The 13169-nt window shown below is 31.8% G+C and overlaps 1 long non-coding RNA gene across 1 annotated transcript; it reads right to left on the bottom strand.

Annotated features, from left to right (window-relative positions):
- Window positions 1–3733: 3733 nt before the first annotated feature.
- Window positions 3734–6768, bottom strand: LOC145333560 (uncharacterized). The gene is made up of 3 exons (XR_013884536.1): window positions 6647–6768; window positions 4596–4748; window positions 3734–3981 (listed from the first exon to the last, which is right to left on the bottom strand). It is a non-coding gene; the product is annotated as an uncharacterized LOC145333560 (long non-coding RNA).
- Window positions 6769–13169: the final 6401 nt, after the last annotated feature.

The following is a 13169-nucleotide window of genomic DNA, read 5'->3' as shown; positions in this document are numbered from 1 at the left end:
ATGGTACCTCTACCTCCCTAAGAGAAATCGCCCCTTAAAAAAGGACCCCACAACACATAAAAAAAACTTTTTCTTTTTAAGCCTAAAATAAAAATATAGTTGTTGAATTCAACCCCTTCTTCCCCTCTTAAGTGCCCCTAAAGGCCTCTATGGGCGTAGCTGCTAGTACCAAATAAATATATTCTGTATTGTTTTTATACAGACGGATGAACAAACAGACATACTCTGATTGTAGAGTTTCTGTGTATATATGTATCTTTATAATAAAGTAACAGGTTCTATGTGAGTGTTTGTGCACCAAGGGATCTCACTAACCACTGAAACGATATGGTTCTCCTTTACATGGTAGCTTCTCATATGTCCTGGTAAGGTTTATAACTATTTTGGGAAGGGTACCACCACTATCCCAAGAGAATTAACTCTCCAAAATAAATGTTTTTAACTTTTTCATTAAAAAAACTGTAATTGTAAGGGGGGGGGGTTCTACTCAGGGATAAGGGATAGGAAACGTAAGAAAATATTATTTCAGGCCTATCTAAGTACTAGGCCTAAAAAACCAGTTTTGGGATAGTGCAGTCGTTAGTATCCAAAACGATCAATTTTGTAGAAAGCTAGATGAGTGACCATATACCTGCTTACGCTTATTAGAGTCATTTCTAAATGCATAAGCTGTGTTTAGAATATGAAAATAAAAATTATAAAATTATTGCTACAGAAATAAACAACTCTCAATATTATTTTATTTAATAAATAAATTGTTTTAAAATTTTCTCCTACATTTATCTATTTTTTTTTTAAATTTTAATTAGTATCTAATTAATTTTATTTAAAATCATCAATACAGAAATCTACGAAGAGAGCATTCTACTGCAACACACCATAATTGATTTAAAGCTTTGCTATTTTAATAAATGATTGTCTAAAAGTCATTCTAAAATAGTTTGTTTATTGATATAAAAGAATTTCAAGCGGAACTTACAATCAAAGCTGTGTTTTTAAAAGCGAAGCTTTTCTATAATTAGGGTCGGTCCGTCGGTCCGTACGTCCGTTTGTCCGTAACGGATAGCTTTTTTCGCTAATTTTGGCATGTTAGAATTGTCCCATTGATTTCATGGTGATTCCTTTGCATGGTGATTCCTGTAGTAGTTAGGTACGATTTAGAAAACGTAGCAACTCTATAATCATTACCAGAATGTCCGTACATCCATTTTAAACATGTTGATTTTTTTTACTTTTTTAACAACAAATTTTTATGTGATCTAATAATCTGATTGATCTGATTTTTGGTATACTGATTCCTGGGACAACAAAGTACAATATTATAAGCGAAGCAACTCTATAATCAAGTCCTAAAAATGTAATGTGTCCATAAACATTATTCTGTATCAAGCAGTTTTCAACAATTTTACTTACAATTTTTGCTTCGACATTTTAACATTTATATTTTGATTATTCAGTTCTGTCACTATACAAGTGTTAGTGTCCGTTTTTCCTACCGTTTCAGTGCTTCGCTTTTATGGATGCTGTCATCCTTGTTTATTGTGTAACTCCTGTTTGATGGCTAATAAAATCCCTTTGAATCAAGACTATAGAATTGCTGAAGAATATTTCCTTTAAGTTTTTTTTTTACCCAAACATTACTGAAAGACATTTAAGAAATTTTAAAATCCAGTTTCATTAAGAAGTCGAGAAAAATTCCTGTCCCCAGTGAAATAAAATTGTGCAGGAATTGTTTATATACATACAAAGAAGTATTAAATAAAAATACATTTTCCCTGAAATGTATAAAATAAATGTTCATAGGTCATAGAAATTTCTCATAATATTTGAATCGATTTAAGCATTGCCGACAAACATAATGTTAAAAAAGTAGCATTTCCCCTTAGACTTACAGACGAACTGACAAAGTTGGTTATAGAGTAGTTGTTATAGTTTTAAACACTTATCCATATCAGTTTTTTCTTTAACATGTAAGAAAAATTTATATTTACCTTACCAACCAAATATGTGTAAGAATTTAAACTAGGTACTTTTTGAAAATGATGAAAACTAACTTTAAAAATAATATCTTTATTAAAAAACAATATTATTTAGAACAACATAACAATATCAATATCAATAACAAAACAATATTAATAACAAAACAATATTAATAACAAAACAATATCAATAATAAAACAATATCAACAACAAAACAAAAAACTATATTTATTTAAAAGTCGATATTATTTTACATTCAATAGGCTAAACTCTATTCTTAAACTAAGTTTTATTACTCTAATTAGGTCTAGTCCCTTTCGTGGCACTGCCTCTTAAGGGGCGTTTTGTTGTATTTTCACAGGAGCTTTTCCCCGATTTCTAGCCCCTAGAAACCTAACCAACCTAACATATTAAAAGCCACTATAAAATACAACGACATGCCCCTTAAGAGGCAGTTTCAAGTTTTATGAAATAGTATTGAGAAAATTATTCCCGTTAAATATTATGTTGTCCTAAGAGAGCAATTATCAAAATTGGAATTAAATTTAAAGATTATGCAAAAGATAAAAAAATAATCAAATTGAAATCTGTCAGAAAATGAATATTAGATATAACTTTTTGGCGTTATCCTCTAAGATATTTTTTTTTCAATTTTGAAAATTGGAGACTGCCCCCCCCCCTTTCCAACAATGACGAAGAACTATTTTTGGTTAGGTTTTAGGCTAGGGAGCCGAGCGCTGCGGCTAGGCAGGCAAGCGGGCCGAGCGCTGCGGCCAGAGTTCATAGTTCGCTGTGGGGGGGGGGGGGAGGGTTTCTCAAATTTTCAAAATTGAAAAAAAAATTCTAAGATGATAATACCAACTTTTTAAAGTTGTATAAAATCTAAGATTTAAACAACTTACAACTGTATATCAATTCCAATGATAATTGCACTATACCTATTTGCTTATAGGCTCTAATTGATCTTTTTTTCTTTTTTTGATCAAGAGGTTAATGCGTTTAATTCTGCAAATTGGTAATTTTAGAGATGGAAAATCATTTTTTATAAAGAGTCATAGGGATTAGTTCCATGCAGGGAATGAAACAAGTTTAGAAACCTATGTTTGACTGATATAATTTTAAAGTTTTAAAATTTTAATTGTTTTCGTGAAACTGCTAAATGGATAATCACAAGAAATGTTTATTCCAAATCTAAAATTACCTAGAAAAAGTTAATACTCTAACAATTTTTTTTACAATAATTTCATCAAAATTATTATTTGTCGACATCACTTTTTTGACAACATCTCTAATAACGTCAACTCGTTTTAGAGAAAATCCATGATGTTTTTGGAAAATATTTGTTGTTTTACGAACCATGTTTAACACTTCATTTGATGGATATGTTAGTCCTCCCCGGCTTATCCTTCTAAATACATATAATTTCTTATTATCTTTGTAAATAGTACCTATCAATTGTGCTGTACGGGAGACATTCTCTATTAGGTAAAGGCAACAATCAGATAGCAAAGTTTTTTATTGCAAGTGTTTGTCTGTAAGTCCTAACTGTGCATGGCAAACTGTTGCATTGTTTTTGGCCAATGCATTTCACCCAAGTTTTAATGTTACGCAACTGACATAGCAGCAGTAGGAATCTTTTTAATGTCTTTGGTTTAGCTGCATGCAGAGGATTTTGCAAGAGGGGTTTTGAAACCTCCCTTATGATTTTTTATACCCCATTTAAACCAAAAACGAAGAGAGGGAAGGGGTGGAGAAGTATGCATTTGTAACCTTTAGGTGGGTGTATTACAGATATTAAGAGGAGTGAATTTTTAGTGTTAGGTAAAAAAATATTACTAAAAAAACTGTTGGTACCAACAAACATAAGAATTGAATACCATAATTTTAGCTTTAGATAACAAAAAAAATCATTTCCTTGTCCATTCATGTTCAGTTCAATTGGTCCATCATCAGGTATATTCCTCTTGTAGCTGTCATTCTTAGATTTTCTCACGGCCCATCCTATTTTAATGAAATTAAATTTTTAAATTTACTCAAACACACAATTTTAAGTCACAATGTTAAATACTATAATTGGACCAATGGAAGCAAATTGTAGGAACAATCCGACCATCTATAATACAAAGTAGAACGATGTCTGTCTGTCCGTCTGTCTGTCTGTCCCTTAAGATCTCGGTAACCACTGAACCGATCGGATTCTACTCTTTCAGGGTATCTACCTATTGGTCCTGTGGTGGTTTTAAGCTATTTTCTTGGGGGGTGGGACACCCCCTACCCCCAAAAAAACCAAAAAATCCCCCCCCATTTTTTTTTTTTTTTTTTGAAGGAGATTTCCATGGTTCTTTACAATTTTCGCCATAATTTTTTTTTATCACCTCTTGGGGCAAAGCCCCTAGAGGCTAGGGGCGAAGCCGCTAGTATTTCAAATAGTACTAGTTTTTAAATAGTGTAGGAACAAACCCAACATTATTTTTGCTTTAGTTTAGGTAATATTAGTTTTATTATTTTAAGCTAATTAAAGGTCACATGTCCTCCCTTCCCTGCAATAAATATTTTGATTACCCCCCCCCCTCTCCAAAAATTGCATTTGGAAGAAATTGTTATTATGTCTTTACCTGCTATATAACCCAAACTGCACTTCTCTATTTTTCTTCTACATTTTTTTCCAAGCCTATAGAAAGTTCAGATGGTACCATTGAAGATGATATAAATTTAACTGTTTCTTCATCTATCTTGACGTTTTTCTTTGTCATCAAGTAGGTTGGGCTCTAAAAAAAAAAAACTTAACCCGTATCAGTCAGGCCCATTGCCACACCTTTAACAGTCAGGATGTGGGGAAGGGGGGGGGGGGTTCGTTTAATAATCTGCCTTGTCTATACCCAAGTCACTCAGTTATATACCTCTACTTTTCACACACAGAAAATGACATAGAAAAATGGAGGGGGGGGGGGAAGGGTACGTTCATGCCCCCCCCCCCCATTGTTAAAGGTTAATTGGGATAAACAATTCTTTCATTCCCAGAATTTATAAAAGGGGGGGGGGGGGGGGGGGGTTAATGCAACCATCTCGTAATCAATGTATAAATGGCACTGCCATATGGATAGGCCGCCATTATTTATGGTAGTATTTTTAAGCTCAGCATCAATTAAAACCTAACCCTAGACACCTCACAAGCCCTCTGTACTCATTCTACTCTTGGCCGCTCCCAGCTGAGCTGTAGCTGTTACCCAGCTGCCATATGGATGGGCTGCCACCATTTTTGGTAGCATTTTTAAGCTCAGCAACCATAAAAACCTACCCCTAGACATGTCACATGCCCTATCTACTCTTCATGCTCTTGGCGGCTCCCAGCCGTTTTCAGTCGGTTCTAGCCGCTTAGCAGCTGGTACTTGAAATTAAAAAAATTGTTATTGCTATCATTTAACATGAATTAAACCAAAAAATGTTTTAAAAAGTTAATTCCTACGTAATTAATGATGAATTTGCCCTAAAAATAGGCAAACAACGGCTAAACGGCTGAGCTGCCAGCTGCCAGCCGTTACTTTTCCAACTTATTGTTCCAATAGACCTACCAAGGATTACTCATGCAAAATTTCAGATCAAAATTCGAATTCTAAGTGCCATTTATACATTGATTACGAGATGGTTGCAATAAACCCCCCCCCCCCCCTAACTAAATTTATGCCTTTACAATATGAAAAAAATCACTGTCTTTTTGTGTAAACTTCTTAAATTTTTTTATTAGAACATTCACACTAAACAAACATATTTACGATAAAGAGCATGCACTTTTTGTTTAGCATTCGTATGTTTAGCATTTTTTTCTGCTATTAAAGGAAGCATGCAAGAAATACCACGCTTTAACTGCTGAAAGACTGCCACAAGTAGACCAAATACCCCAAATTTGAAGCCTTCAGCTTCTATAACAAAAATATTCCAGGCATTTTAAAATGACATTTTACGTACAATGGAAATTTTGAAAGAATTGCAATGCTCATGTTGAAAACTATAAAATTAAACTACGTGGCCTAGAAACAAAATTATAAGCTTATTTTTGTCATAAATTTAGGTTTCCAGTAACTAATTATATTTTTACAATAAAAATACCCATTTTTATAGTCAAAATCATTAAAAAAAATTAAGTTTTACTTGCGTTGTACCGAATGTACTGTAGCCAATCAGAAGGCTGAATCAGCTTAACAACCAATCACAGCTAAGCTTGTATTAGTTTACCCCTTTGTTTCCGCTATGATTTTTGTTTAAAAATGCAATTTAAATTGAATTTTTTTCATAGATTTTGACTATGAAATGTGGTGTTTTTATTGTAGAAATGTAATCAGTTACAGGCAATCTAAGTTTCTGACAAAGATAAGGTTATAATTTTATGTCTAGGCAACGTAATTTAATATTGTTTTTTTCTTTTATGAGCATTGGAAATCTTTCAAAAATTCCATTGTACATAAAATGCTGTTTTGAAATGCCTAGAACTTTTTTGTTATTGAAGCTGAAGGCTTATAATTTGGGGTATGGGTTCTTCTTGTGGCAGTCTTTCAGCAGTTAAAGCGTGTTATTTCTTGCAGGCGTCCTTTAACACAAGTTGTGCAATTTGAGATGGACAATCAGAATCATAGAGAAGCATTGCTATTACAAAATATTTAAGAGGTACCTGGCAAAAACTGATTACCCTCAACCTGTTCAAACATTCTAAAGGAGTAGGATGGGTTTTGTGGTTGCCTAAGGCACGGATTAAACTAAAAAGATTCTCCTGGCAATCCTGCTCTAACCTGAAAAAATAGGAATCAATTAGTTTAAATTTTGTGATATATTTTTTTTTCATTCAACACTTTTTAAAAGATGTTAAATATATTCAGCAAATGTATTACTGCTGGAACATTTGTTTTTGTTCTCATGATAAGTCCCCTTTTCAATTACTGATAGTTTTAAAACTACATGGTAGAATATTTTTTTAGACTGTTAAAGTGTAAATGTTTCCACTTCAATCAAGTTCTACTTCCCCCCCAACCCAAGGGCCTCATACGCCTCTAGAGGCATAGCCGCTGCTAGTAGATTATCCCTTAATATAAAGTAGTAAGGTTTTTTGTCTGAATCTTAAAATTAGGCAATTAATTATGAAGAAAAAAATCACGCAACCTTTCTTTATAAAAAATCAATCTTTAAAGTTAATTAATGTGATAAGTATAAGTTTAATCAAAAAAAAAACTTTAGTAAGTGCTATTTATTTTTGATGATAAAGATTTTGCAAAAGACGTTTTATTGCTATGTTGATCAGAAATATGTTAGAATTTGTTGTTAGGTTTTTTCAAAAAATCTTTATATTGAAAGTCTAAATTTAAAAATTGTGATTTTTTTAAAGCTTATAGTATTTATATAAGTTGTTTGTATCTTTTAATAAAAAAAAATATTAAAAATTATTTTTTGTTTGTTTTTTATTAAAGATTTTCATATTTTTTTCAATTTTTTTTCAGAACTTAAAATTGAAAAAAAACCAAAAGACCCCGCTGAAATATTTTGTCTCCACCTGGAATCATCAAGGATTTATGTCTATTTTCACCCTACATAGGTCCCAGGGCTCGGCACTTACTTTTGTCTTGATTCAATTGTAGCTCACAGTGTCATCATTTACTAAGTATATTTGCGATAACTTTTATTTAATGAAATCTTCCAATTTTTAACATGTACAAAACGGCCTGCTTAATTGCTTCAAGATCCATGTCAGATCTATATAGGAAATAAATGTCTATAAACGAGCTCAAGTTTTCCAAGGAATATTTGTATAAAACTCATAGTGCTCCAATAATCCATAATAAACTCTCATTGCCCAGAACGATAAGACCCATTATTTTACTTTATTAAAAATAAATTCCTTCTTTTAATTTCATGTTGCTATTTACCTTATATCAATGTATTTAATTTCTAATCATAAAAAAGAAAATTTAGATTTATAATATAATAAATTTAAGAAAACTCTGTTTTAAAAGAATTCGATTGTGGCGACACTTTGTGTGTTCAAATATTAAACTAAAATTGTAATCATCATAATTAACCCTTTGTTGAAGGTAATGTAAAGAAAAAAATATAATTTAAAAAATCTTTTTAAAATCATTTAGATTATTAAATATTTAGTTTCTTTTAGATAGTAATGCCGGGTGAGGAAAATAGATTTATTGAGAAATAGATATGCACATAGAAAACTAGCCAATAGGGAGATAATTATATCGAGCCAACTCTAGTACAAAATAAAACAAGGTTTCATGTTTATTTTATCCAATAAATCTAATCTTGATTTTAGTAAAAACCTTTTAAATCTACTTGTACGTATTCCCATCAACGATTTTATGTGCTTCGCTACTTATGGATGTTGTCATCCTTGTTTTTTTTGTAATTTAAGCTTTAAGTTTATGCTAAAATTTAAGTTTTTTTAAAACCTTAAAATAGTTAAATCTATAATTAAAATTTTATTATAAGTTATACCTACATGCGAATTTATATAAAAAATAATTTTTAACTGCAATTTATAACATGTTATTGTTTATAGCTCACAACGTCAACAAGAATGACAAAATAAAATTATTTTACCTTTATCAGATAAAGAAACAGAAAAAAAACTTAAAATCGTCTAAATAATTGTCTAAATGAATGTCTATACCAAAAAGCATTATTAATAATCTTTCAAATAGGCAGTAATTAAAACATTTCAAAATAAATATACTTACTTGTGATTATAAAGCAGCTACACTTTCAAATTATACTTATCATTACAGGAATCTTCCTAAAGTTTTCATTTTAATGGACAATTCAATATACATGCTTCACGAATAAAGCTGTCTGTTTACGTATGTATGGACGGATATCATCTCAGTATAGAGCAGCTAGTATAGAGTATCTGCGCTATAAATCAGCGAGGGAGGGGGCATTGGGCTGTTTATTACATTAGTCCCCAAAGTTTTATAATAACGTTTTCTTTTCGTTGGCCTAACAACTTTGGGAACTTTTATTAAATTTTAATTGGTTGGTTCATTAAGTAAGGTGTCTAAACTTTTTAACCCCTAATTGTAATCTACAGGAGTGGATAATTTTATGTATCATTATTGGGAATGAACATAAATACAACGGCCATTGTCTTATCCCTTCAGATTTCTGAATATAATACCATATAACATAGTTATAATAATAACGATAATGTATTGAATAATGTTATTATAGGTGTTCTATCATTGTCGCAATGTCTAATTATAAAGTCATAATAACCTTAAATAGTTATTTATCGCATCATATTATAGACAGCTTTTCGCGGATATCAAAATAAAAATTATAAGATCAGCTAAAAAAACTGATTTAATTTTAATATTTTTCTTTTGACATTCGTGGTATAATATATATATATATTATAATATATACGATGCTATACATGATTTCAGTATGGTTAAGAACCAGTTCAAATCTAGCGAATATAAGTTTGTTTCGAAGTAATTTTTCCACTCTCAATATTCTGTTGTATAAAGTGGTAAGTTTTTTTTGTCTGTAGCTTAAGATCTCGGAAATTGGTGTATAAATGACCCGGGGTGGTTTCAGGCTATTTTCTTAAACTCCCTTCCCCCTCCTAAAGGCTAGAGTCAACGCAACTAGTTCTATTACATAAAGTAATAAGTTTTTTTTCTTCTGAAGCTTAAGCTCTCATATTTCATTTTCAAATTTAAGTCTTGGTATAGTTTAAAGTCATATAACGATAGCCCCTTTAAATACATAGTCCTTAGATGCTAAAGGCGCAGCTGTTAGTTTAAAATGATCATAAAATAAGTGAAACTTTTAAATAGGTATCTAGGATTAACCGGCTGATAAGATTCTCTAATATTGGACAGTTCGATCATCACTCATTACAAGTCATGAAAATCTAATGTAAGATCCAAGTAATAATATATTCATTTTTGCAAACATATCACTTTTATATTATACGTAAGTGATAGCACAACGTTGTAATATTGTTATAACAAATGGATGCACAAAAATCAGGGAGGAAGAGAGGGGACATTGGATTATAAATTATACCATACCCATTTTCATAAATACGCTAACCCAAAAACTTTGGGTACTTTTATTAGATTAAACGTGTCAAAACACTTGGGATGCATATAAATTTATCGTCCATTGTCTTATCCCTTAATATCCCTGAGATAAATGTTATATTGATTTTAAAATCAAATTATCTTGTAGTCTGGTTCTTAGTTTGATGTTCAAGCAAAATGGCCAAAAAAATACTAAAAACAGCATAAAGCCATTTATAAATATGTATTATAAGTAGTACCGTAAGTATTAAGCTTTTTTGTCTGTAGCGAATGATCTCACTAACCGCTGAACCCAAATAATTCTTACAGTCTAGCTTCTTATAGGTTTAGGAAAGGTTTTTAACTATTTTAGGGAAGGCTATTTCCACACTCCAATCGCCCCTAAAAAAATAATGTCACACTCCCGACATTGTACAACCATACAAGATGACTTTTTATAGATAGATATTGTAAGGATGCCTCACTGTAAAGGAGAACCATATCAGTTCAGCGGTTAGCGAGATCCTTCGGTACACACACTGAATTTTAAGGTTTTTGGCTAATATTGGAATCCGTCACCCTCCCGACATTGTACAACCATACTAGATGATATTTTATAGATAGATGTTGTAAGCATGCCTTACTGTAAAGGAGAACCATATCGGTTCAGTGGTCAGCGAGATCCTTCGGTACACACACATAATTTTAAGGTTTTTTGCTAACACTGGAAACCGTCACCCTCCCGACATTGTATAACCAAACCATACTAGATGATATTTTATAGATATTTAGATGTTGTAAGCATGTCTCACTGTAAAGGAGAACCATATCGGTTCAGTGGTTAGCGAGATCCTTCGGTACACACACAGAATTTTAAGGTTTTTTGCTACCAATGGAATCCGTCACCTTCCCGACATTGTATAAGCATATTAGATGACATTTTATAGATAGAAATGGGCCAACATAATCTAATTAGAAAATAAATTCAGTAGATGGGGGGGAAATATTATTTCATATCTGGGGGAATCTAATACTTATTTTTTCCTGTTTTATAAAGTAGTAAGGGTTTTTGTTTGCTTGATCTTGGTAATTAATGGGTTGATTGAGATCTTTACTTTAGGGAATCTTCATATTCCTGATCTAAGGATGGTTTTAGGCTATTTCCAAAATCCAACCCCTTTTGCGGAGAAAAAGGAAAAGGCCGTCAGTAAGCGGAAGATATTGGGCTGTTTGTTACACTAGTCCCCAAAGTTTATATTAATGTTTGGGGACATTAATTAAATTTCGATTGTCCAAACGTTTCAAACGTTGCAGCGCGCTGATTGTAATCAAAACCATTGGGAAATTTTATGTATCATCATTGTGGATGTATATCAATTCATCGGGCATTATCTAATCACTTTTCGTCCATTTATCGTCCATTGTCTTATCTCTTAAATCCCTGCTTTAAATTCCTTTTGATCCTTAAATCATGTATGTCCATAAATTCTTTTGTTTGTTTTTAAAATAAATCTCTCATCCTTAGCCCGTATTTTTTATCCAGGGATTAAGGTACATGTAATTTGTAAGTTATCTAAATGGATTTATTATTACTTGGATGTTACACCAGATTATCATGTACTTTAATAAAGTGAAACTCTGGCTATTGAACTTACCAATAAATGATGTCCATGTTAGCAAAGTTTAACTATTCTTTGGCTCAACAACTTTTGGGACTATTTTGAATTTTTAATGTTTAGTTCATTATATATAGTTCCAAATGCTTCAACCACTAATTGTAATCTATAGAAGGGGTAATTTTATGTATTTTTCATCAGGGGTGCACATCAATTTATTTGCCATTGTCTTATCCCTTTAGATCCCTGGTTGCTTATCGTGTGTAGGTATTTGTTCACACAGAGTATAAAACATAAATCACATTTTCTTTTCAAATTCACCGCCGCGCCGACGATTTTTTCTTGAGCACCACGATAAGTAGAACAAAAAGGTTTTTTTTCACAGGGAAGGAGAGAATAATGGACTGTTTATTGCACTAGTACCCAAAGTTTTATACTAATGTTTTCTTGGCGTTGGCTTAACAACTTTGGGGACTTTTATAGAATTTGATCAGTTGGTTCATTAAGTTGAGTGTCCAACGTTTTAACCATTATTTGTAATCTACGAAAGGGGTAATTTTGTGTATCATTTATTGAGGATGTACATCAATCTATCGGACATTGCCTTATCCCTTTAGATCCCTGAGTTTTATCTAGCTTTCTAGGTTATCCAGGGATCTTAAGGGATAAGACAATGAATGATAAATCAATGTACAATATCCCCAATGATGATATACAAAATTACTCTTCTGTAGGTGAAAAGTTTGGATGCAGCCAGTTTAAAAGAACTAATCAAGATTTTTATAATCCCATAAGTTTTAAAGCCAGCGATGAACATTACGTTTTAGAAATTCTTTAGTAAAAAGTCTCAAAATATGGATTGTTGCTTATCGTAAGCCCTAGCCTTGTCAAAGAAGGACTTAAGTTCAAGAAGCATAGAATGCCTTATAGGCTTCAAAATTTAACCATCAATTTAAACCAACAAATAGGAATGAACATTAATTTATCGTCCATTGACTAATCCTTGAGATACTTTCTGAAACCCATCCTTAGTAATCTTTAAAATAAATTTAAAACTAAATTTTTGTGACAAATTTTGTATTTTGATTGACAGATGAGTGGACATATTGGGTTGACATATATAATTATTCTATCATCCTGAAAATAATGTAACAGGATATTTGTCTGTCTGTTTGTATCCAAGGGTGTCGCTAACCGCTGAACCGATATAGTTCTCCTTTACAGAGTAACTTGTCATAGGTTTTTTAAACTAAATTAAATTTTTGTGAAAAATTTTGTATTTTGATTGACAGTAATTCATAGTTATTCCAGATATCTAAAGGGATAAGACAATGGCCGATAAATTGATGTACATCCCCAATGATGTCACACAAAATTACCCCTTTTGTAGATTACAATAGTGGTTGAAATGTTTGACACTGAACTTAATAAACCAACCAATTAAAATTTCCCACAGTTATTAGGCCAACGAATGAAAAAACGTTGTTATAAAACTTTGGGGACTAGTGTA

Source organism: Acartia tonsa, chromosome 12 (genome assembly GCF_053477335.1).
Source record: "Acartia tonsa isolate MP-2025a chromosome 12, ASM5347733v1, whole genome shotgun sequence".
Classification (NCBI taxonomy): domain Eukaryota; kingdom Metazoa; phylum Arthropoda; class Copepoda; order Calanoida; family Acartiidae; genus Acartia; species Acartia tonsa.
The sequence above is the reverse complement of the archived record's forward strand: the minus strand, read 5'-3'. Positions and strand labels throughout refer to the sequence as shown.